Source organism: Arachis ipaensis, chromosome B07, assembly GCF_000816755.2.
Source record: "Arachis ipaensis cultivar K30076 chromosome B07, Araip1.1, whole genome shotgun sequence".
NCBI classification, from domain to species: domain Eukaryota; kingdom Viridiplantae; phylum Streptophyta; class Magnoliopsida; order Fabales; family Fabaceae; genus Arachis; species Arachis ipaensis.
In genome coordinates, this window is record NC_029791.2 from 86866421 (window position 1) to 86875834 (window position 9414).

The 9414-nt window shown below is 37.3% G+C and overlaps 1 pseudogene; it reads right to left on the minus strand.

Annotated features, from left to right (window-relative positions):
• On the minus strand, positions 5275-7946 carry LOC107607433 (annotated as a pseudogene).

Below are 9414 nucleotides of genomic sequence, written 5' to 3' on the forward strand. Positions count from 1 at the left end.
GCCAGCGACGCTCACGCGTCACCCACGCGTACGTGTGAAGAGGAATTTCGCCAGTGATGCGTACGCGTGATCCATCCGTACGCGTGACAAGCAGCACGTGACCTCACTAAATGCAATACACTGAGGGCAATTTCTGAGCTCAAGGAGGCCCAAATCCAACTCATTTCTGATGCTTTTGAACCCAAGGATTGCAAGGTAATGGGGAAAGTAGTCATAGTTTAGTTTTTCACCATGTTTTAGGTAATAATTCTAGATAGAGAAGCTTTCCCTTCTCTCTAGAATTTAGGGTAGTTTAGGTTAAAATTTCTTAGATCCAACTTTTAAGTCTTGTTTCATTTTAGTTTTTCCTTACTTTTATTTGTTCTAGCACTTTGGTTTATCTACTTCTCTTGTTAATTTCTTATTTTGTTCTCTTTTATGTTGATGAACCCTTGTTAGATTTCAATTTTCTTTTAATACAATTTTATATTTCCATGTCTTTTTATGTTTATCTTAATTGCCATTGTTGATTTCTTGCTTATGTTAGTTGTAAGCTTTATTAAATCTTACATTTTGTGATGTTTACTTTTATTACACTCTAGGTGTTTGATAAAATGTTTTCACTAGTTTTAGAGTAGTTTTCTTTACTCTAGGCCTAGGCTAAGGGAATTGGGTGACCTTGAGACATTGGGTCTCATTGAGTTGGTGATTTGAGAACCTTTAGTGGTCAATTTGATACCTATTAACACTAGCGTACTACTAAGTCAATTAGTAGCTAGTTTGGGACTTATGGGTTGATGTTGATCAAGCCTATTTGATGTACTTCAAGCATAGAAGTAGACTTGATGGGTTGGTCCCTCATAATTGTCAATACATGGTCTGTAGACAAGGATAGTGATCTCAATTCTCATGCCTTAGCCAAGAGTTCTTTGCTTTTCCTTTATTAGTTAATTGTCATTTGCTTTCTTGTTATTTACTTTTCTTGTCAATCAACAAATCAAACACCCTTGCCCCTTTATAGCCAATAATTGATCACTTCATTGCAATTCCTTATGAGACGATCTGAGGTTTAAATACTTCAGTTTATTTTTATTGGGGTTTGTACTTGCGACAACCAACATTAAGACTTTGATTGAGTATTGTTTGTTGGTTGGGAGCTATGCTTACAACGGAATTATTTTGTGTGAAATTCCTAACCGACGAAAATACTCTTTCAAGTTTTTGGTGCCGTTGTTGGGGAATTGCAATGGTGTTATGTTATTGGCTATTGTATATATGTTGATATTGTGAATATGCTTCTTTGATAGTTTTTTCTTGCTTTAGAAGTTAGTTTTTATTAGTTCTTATTAGTATTTATTTTTATTTTCTCTTGTCACTATGAATTCTCATTATTTTGGCTAAGTGTGGTTACAACTATATTGTAGGAGATGGAAACTACAATGACAACATGCATCAAGGGTGGAACAATCAAAGATAGGAGGAGCCTTGATAAACCCCAATTTTGTGGTTTATCTTGTGCTTAATTTAGGGGATTTTATCACCTTTTTCCACATTTATTCAATGAAATAGCATGGTTTTGTAATTCTCCCTTAATTTGTGCGTAAGTGTAAAAACATACTTTTTAGGTCCTTAAATTGGTGATTTTAATTCACCTTAATTCCATTCGATGCCTTGATGTGTTTGTTGAGTGATTTCAGGTTCATAAGGTAAGTATTGGATGGAAGAAGTGAAGAGAAAAGCATGCAAAGTGGAGAATTCATGAAGAAATGAGCATTTGGAGAATTGAGGGCCACGCGCACGCGTCATGCACGCATACGCATGCACTGAAGATTTGCAAGCCACGCGCACGCGTTGCCCACGCGTACGCGTGAGTAGAGGTTTTGGCCAGCGACACGCACGCGTCGTTCACGCGCACGCATGATACTCGGCACGTGACCCACTTAAATTGAAATCACTGGGGGCGATTTCTGAGCTGCCCAGGCCCAAATCCAACTCATTTTTGAGGGTATTTCATGCAGAATTTAAGCTTGAGCAAAGGGGGGAGCAATTAATTATGGGATTGGCATCATGTAGTTTAGTTTCTAGAGAGAGAAGCTCCCTCTTCTCTCTAGAATTAGGGTTATTAGGCTTATCTCCATCTTAGATCTAGGGTTTAATTCTTGTTTTCATCTTGTTCTACCTTCAATTTCTTGTTCCTACATCTTAATTCTCTTAGTTGTAGTATTAATTCTCCTTTTATGCCTCTTTCATGTTTATGAATGCTCATGTGGATTTGGATCTCTTTTAATGCAAATTGATGTTTGATGTTCTTTTATTGTTGATTGGAGTTGTTATGATTATTTCCTTGCAATTGGTAGTTGGTAGATTTTATTCTTCCTTGGAATTTATTATGCTTTCCTTTTATGCCTTCCAAGTGTTTGACAAAATGCTTGGAAGGATGTTAGAGTAGACTTTTGAGCATTCTTGGCTTGGAAAGAGGAATTAGGCAATCTTGAGTCATGAATACCCAACTCATGTTGGTGATCTAGAGTTGTTAGTTAGTATTGTTTCCATTGACTCTAATCTCTTGCTAATTCCATTAGTGAGTTGATTAGGACTTTTTGATTGAGATTAGCTAGTCTTGTTTGACGTTCTCTCAATGTGAAGATAATATTGTACCTTCTTCTATTGCTAGAGATGACAAAATGAGATAAATTCTTGTTAATTATTGTCATTAGTGACTAGGATAGAAAGCCTATATTCTCAATCTTTGCCATGAATGTCTCTCTTTATTACTTTCTTTCTTTAATTGTTGTCTTTACTTTTCTTGCCATTTATTTTCTTGTCCTCTTATCAAATCAAACCCCCCTTTGCATTTTCATAGCCAATAATTGACCACTTCATTGCAATTCCTTGTGAGACGACCCGAGGTTTCAATACTTCGGTTAAATTTTCATTGGTGGATTTGTACTTGTGACAACTCAAATTTTTTATGTGAGAATTGTTTGTTGGTTTGGAGCTATGCTTACAACGAAGTTCTTATTTCTGTAAGAGAAATTCTAGATCGACACGACAAAACTCTTCACTATCAAAATGGCGCCGTTGCCGAGGAATTGCAATGGTGCTATGTTATTGGCTATTGGCTATTGTATATATGTTAATAGGCTTCTTTGTTAGTTTTGCTTGCTTTAGGAGTTAGTTTTTATTAGTTCTTATTAGTACTTGTTTTTATTCTCTTTTGCTATTATGAATTCTCATCCTCACTTTGGCTATGAGTTTGGCTCAAATTATGTTGTAGGAAATGAGAACTATAATGTCAATATGCATCAAGGATGGAACAATCAAAGGTGGGAGGAGCCTCAAGGAATTGATCAACCTTCTTGGCAACAACAGCCTCCAGCTTCTTATAGGTATAATTCTACCCCTAATGCATATCAATCTAATGGATGTGGTGACCCTTATTATGATTGTCAACAACCACCACCATATGCCTATGAACCACCTTCCCAACATAATTTTTTATAAGAATTATGTTGGGGTTTAATACATTCAAAGTATTAAAATCCTAATGGAAGGGGGACAAGAAAAGAATGGCACCAAGAAGAGGAATTTATTAGCATAAAAAGACACATCGGAAACATAAAAGATAGATAAAGGTTTTTTTCCTACTAGAGCTCTAAGATACCTGTTCTTAGCAACCTAGGTCACCGGAAGGAATTCCCTACTAGACCTTCAAAGAACTTGTCCTTGACAACCTAGATTAGAGGGACAAAAGCTGAAAGAATCACCACGCAGATCACCTTAGTGTTGGATCCTTCAATCTTCCTTATGCAACAAGTAAAGCAAATCACTCACCTCACTTCTCACACAATAAAACGTGCTTAAAAGCAACGGAAATTTATTCATCAAAGTTGTGTAAATTGTCTCACCAGAAGGTGTTTAAATAGACCCCAGACAAACTAGCTAAAAGATAAGATAAGATAACTAATTTAAATCAGATTTGATCTTATTGGATTGGATCAGATCAGATTTGATTTAAATTTTAAAATCCTAAAGATATGATAACTAATTTAAATCAGATTTGATCTTATTAGATTAGATCAGATTTGATTTATATTTAAAATCCCTAAAATTACTACTAACCAAATCAAAAGTAGACCGAATTTTCCAACAAACTCTAACAACAAAACAAACCAAAATAAATGCCTAAAAATTCGAAAATTAATAATAAATTATGCCTCTCATTGAATTTGAAAAGCATTATTGGGCTTCTTGTTGTCTTGACTTAGTCCAATGGGCCTTGCCCATTCTTCCTTGGTTAGAACTTGATGTAACTCCATATGCATAAGTGCTGCCAAGTTTCCAAAGCTCTCCTTAAGCTTCTTTGCACGCGCTCTAGTGATGGGGCCCTCTGGAAGTGTGAAATTTTCATTCTTCCCTTTTGTCTTAGAATGCCCCAGTTGTCTTTCCGAGCATGTATCATTCCCTCCTTCCTCAAAAAGGTTCGTCCTCGAATCTGTGTCCATATAAAAAGGAGAGAGATCAGAAACATTGAAAGTAGTAGAGATATTATACTCACCTGGTATGTCAATCTTGTAGGCATTGTCATTGATCTTCTCAAGCACTTGGAATGGGCCGTCCCCTCTAGCATCAAGTTTAGACTTTCTCTGAGTAGGAAATCTCTCCTTCCTCAAATGTACCCAAACCCAATCTCCTGGTTCGAAGACTATATTCTTTCGGCTCTTGTTAATCCTCTCAGTCGTGGCTTTGTTCTTCCTCTCAATTAGGTCACGAGCCTTTGCATGTATTGCTTTAACTTTTTCAGCCTTGCTTGCTCCATTTAAGCTAATAAGATCACTCAAAGGTAAAGGCATTAAATCTAAGACAGTTAGAGGATTAAAACCATAGACAAGTTCAAAGGGCAAAAAACCAGTGGAAGAATGGATTATCCTATTATAAGAAAACTTAATAAAAGGTAAACAACCTTTCCAAGTTTTCAAATTCTTACCAACAACAGCACGCAACAAGGTTCCCAATGTCCTATTTACCACTTCAGTTTGACCATCAGTTTGAGGGTGACAAGTAGTTGAGTATAACAATTTTGTTCCCAACTTACTCCACAAAACTTTCCAAAAGTGACTTAAGAATTTGACATCACGATCAGAAACAATAGTTTGGGAAACACCATGTAAGCGCACAACTTCTCTAAAGAATAGGTCAGCAATATTTGTGGCATCATCAGTTTTATGGCAAGCAATGAAATGAGCCATTTTACAAAATCTATCTACCACAACAAAAATGTTATCTCGACCTCTCCTAGTTCTAGGCAAACCAAGAATAAAATCCATAGAAATATCAACCCATGGATGCACAAGAATAGGTAAAGGAGTATACAAACCATGCGATAAAGACTTAGATTTAGCTTGTTTACATGCAATACATTTAACACAAAATTTTTCGACATCTTTATGCATGTGGGGCCAGCAAAAATGCTCAGATAAAATATCCAAAAAGTCTTATGCACACCAAAATGACCTATCAAACCCCCACTATGTGATTCTAGAACAAGTAGCTCCCAAATAGAACAAGTAGGTACACAAATCCTATTACTCCAAAAAAGAAAACCATCATGCTTGTAGAATTTGTTATGTGAACCATGTTCACATGCAGCATAGGTAGAGGCAAAGACAGAATTAGATGCATACAATTCTTTCATACACTCAAAACCCAACAGCTTAGAAGCAAGGGTTATGATTAAGAAATACCTTCTAGATAATGCATCAGCAACCACATTCTCCTTACCTTGCTTATAGGTGATTACGTATGGAAAAAATTCAAGGAATTCTATCCATTTTTCGTGTCTCTTATTCAGCTTTCCTTGGCCCTTCAAGTGTTTGAGGGATTCATGGTCAGTATGTACCACAAATTCCTTAGGTAGCAAATAATGCTGCCACACTTCCAAAGCTCTCACCAAGGCATAAAGCTCCTTATCATAAATTGAGTAGTTGAGACGGGCTCCATTTAACTTCTCACTGAAATAGGCAATTGCTCGCTTTTCCTGTATCAAAACAGCACCTATACCAATTCCGGAAGCATCACATTCAATTTCAAAAGTTTTAGAAAAATTCAGTAAAATAAGAATGGGGGCAGAACACAATAATTCTTTCAAGGTGTTAAAGGCAATTTCTTGTTCTTGATCCCATTTAAAGTTAACATGTTTCTTGATGATTTCAGTTAAAGGTGCAGCAATAGTAGAAAAATTTTTAACAAACCTCCGATAAAAACCCACAAGACCGTGAAAACTTCTAACATCAGAGACACTCTGAGGTGTGGGCCATTCTCTAATAGCCTTCACCTTCTCGTCATCTACCTCAATCCCTACATAACTTATCATAAAACCTAGGAATACGACTTTACTCAGATAGAATGAGCACTTTTGGAGATTAGCATACAATTTTTCCTTTCTAAGTACCTCTAAAACAGATTGTACATGCAAAATATGATCATCAAGACATTTACTATAGATAAGGATATCATCAAAATAAAAAACCACAAATTTGCCTAAAAAATCTCGCAAAACATGATTCATTAATCTCATGAATGTACTAGGTGCATTAGTCAAACCAAATGGCATAACTAATCACTCATACAAACCATATTTAGTTTTGAAAGCTATTTTCCATTCATCACCAAGTTTCATTTGTATTTGATGATAACCACTCCTTAAATCTATTTTAGTAAAAATAACAGATCCATGAAATTCATCAAGCATATCATCAAGTCTAGGAATAGGATGGCAATACTTTACCGTAATCTTGTTTATAGCTCTGCAGTCAACACACATCCTCCATGAGCCATCCTTCTTGGGTACCAACAGTACTAGAACAGCACAAGGACTCACGCTTTCTCTCACAAAACCCTTAGCCAAAAGGTCTTCGACTTGCCATTGCAGTTCCTTCGTCTCCTCAGGATTAATCCGGTAAGTTGGCCAGTTAGGAATGCTTGATCTGGGGACAAAGTCAATCTGATGCTCAATGCCTCGTAACGGAGGTAAACCTGGGGGCATCTCGTCTGGAAAGACATCTCCAAATTCCTGCAAGAGTGAAATAAAAGCACTAGGCAGGTCATGGTTAGTTTCAATGGTAGAAAGTAAAGACTCTCAAATCGCACTAACACCAACGCTTTTTTTCTAAACTAGCATGCTTCATATCCCTCTCTTTTGCATAAAAACACATTTTGTGAGCACTCTCACTCTCCACAGATTTTTCTCTTTTATAACTCTCTTTTTCTCTTAGACCCTGACTCTTTTTCTCACACGTTGCGTCACTCAGAGCCCTCTCGGTACCCTCTTATTTTTCAATTTTCTCACATCCTAAAGACTCTTTAGTGGATTTGCGCATGCTCAATTGCTCCAGGTACACTTCTTTAGGGGACAAAGGTGCAAGGGTAATCTTCTTTCCAAGGTAAGTGAAGGAGTATTGGTTTGTGAAACCATCATGGACCACCCTCCTGTCATACTGCCATGGACGGCCTAGGAGTATATGACAAGCCTGCATGGGAACCACGTCACAAAGTACCTCATCACTATATCTCCCAATAGAGAATTGTACGCAGGCTTGCTTCATAACCTTCAGTTCATCAACATCACTTAGCCACTCCAGTTTGTAAGGGTTAGGGTGTTTGGTGCATTTCAACCCCAATTTTGTGATCAAAGTAGAGCTAGCAACGTTTGTATGACTTCCAACATCAATGATCATGACTCCAACCTTTTCTCCCAATAAAACTTTTGTATGAAAGATGTTCTCTCGCTATTTTAGATGATCATCCTTGGCCTGTACATTTAAGATCAACCTAGAAACAAGAGCCTTGCCACTAACAGCATACTCAACTATATCTTCAGTATCTGTAGCATCATCCGCATGTGGCATGTCCTCATACCCATCTGAGTTATCAGATTCTGAGAAAATATCATTTGCTTTAATGACCATGGTCCTTTTATTTGGACACTCGGAAGCATAATGGTCTAATCTGCGGCACTTAAAGCAAGTAATATCATGATGCCGTGCAGGAGTCTTAAAAGTGGAATTAGGCGTGTGAGTCTTCCTATGCTACTCTATAGGCTTCCCTTTCGATTCGGTAGGTTTAGATCCAGTCTTCTCCCCAAAATTAGCACCTCTAGAATCCCACCTTGAAGTAGGGTTGGAAGTACGCAACCCTCTTACCTTTTGCTGTGTTTCTACCTTGATAGCCAGATTCACTAGGACCTCCATAGTCACAAATGGGTGACGTTCAACAGTATTTGCAATGTCTCGATTCAGCCACTCAAGAAACGTGCCATAGTAGCCTCAGGATCCTCATCAATATTTGTTTGGATTAGCAGCATCTCCATTTCCTTATGATACTCATCCACAGACTTAAAACCTTGGTATAACCGTTGGAGCCATTGATGTAGCTCCCTGTAGTAGTAAGAAGGGACAAACCGTTGTCGCATAACCTTCTTCATCTTCTCCCAAGATTGAATTGGTGGTTTTTCATTCTGTATTCTCTTTTTTTCTAGCTCGGCCTACCAGACAAGGGCATAATCTGAGAATTCCACAGCCGCTAGTCTTAGCTTTTTCACATCAGAGTAGTTGTGACACTGAAATAGGAGCTCCACCTTTCGTTCCCATTCCAGGTAAGCTTCAGGATCACTTCTGCCTTTAAATTCTGGGATGCGCATTTTGATAGCATTGAGGTTACTATCAACATTTTCTGGTTGTCCATGACGGCGAGATCTGGGCGAAGTCTCCTCCTCAGACTCCACAGAATGATTATGAACAGATTCTCAGGACCGCGCTCTTCGACCATGGGAAAAAGAATTGATTCGGGAATCCATGACATCAAGATGCTGTTGAATCCCTGTAAGGATGCTAACGAGTGCGTCGATGCGGAAAGTTAGTTGCTGGTCGGGGTTTCCTTCGTTGTTAGCCATTAATGAACCTGTGAAAGAAAACACCTTACAACACTCTTCTCACGTGTATCACTCAGAGTATGGCACTCATGTTTTCACTCAATACGTGGCTTTTACCCTCTATTGAGCTCACCACTCTTGCCTTTTTCCACTCTTCGATTGCTTTAACAAGTTACACTTTGGAAGATGAGGAATTGAGAAACCAAACTAAGATAATCTGAATGATAGAGACGTTCAACTTGACAAGAAGATAAGTAAAGTATGTGACAAAGAAAACAAGAAGGGATACTAGGATGACAAAAACTAGTAAAATTGAATCCTAATTGGAACCCAAAGAAAATATGAGAAGGATAAAACAAAGGAAAATTTGAAATTATGTTTTTTTGTTTTTTTTTTCGTTTTTTTTTTAACGTTTGTTTTTTTTTCATTTTTTTTCATTAACTTGAATAAACAGAAATTGTAATAATAGAGGTTAAGGAAGAAATTTTTGTTTTTTTTTTTTTTTT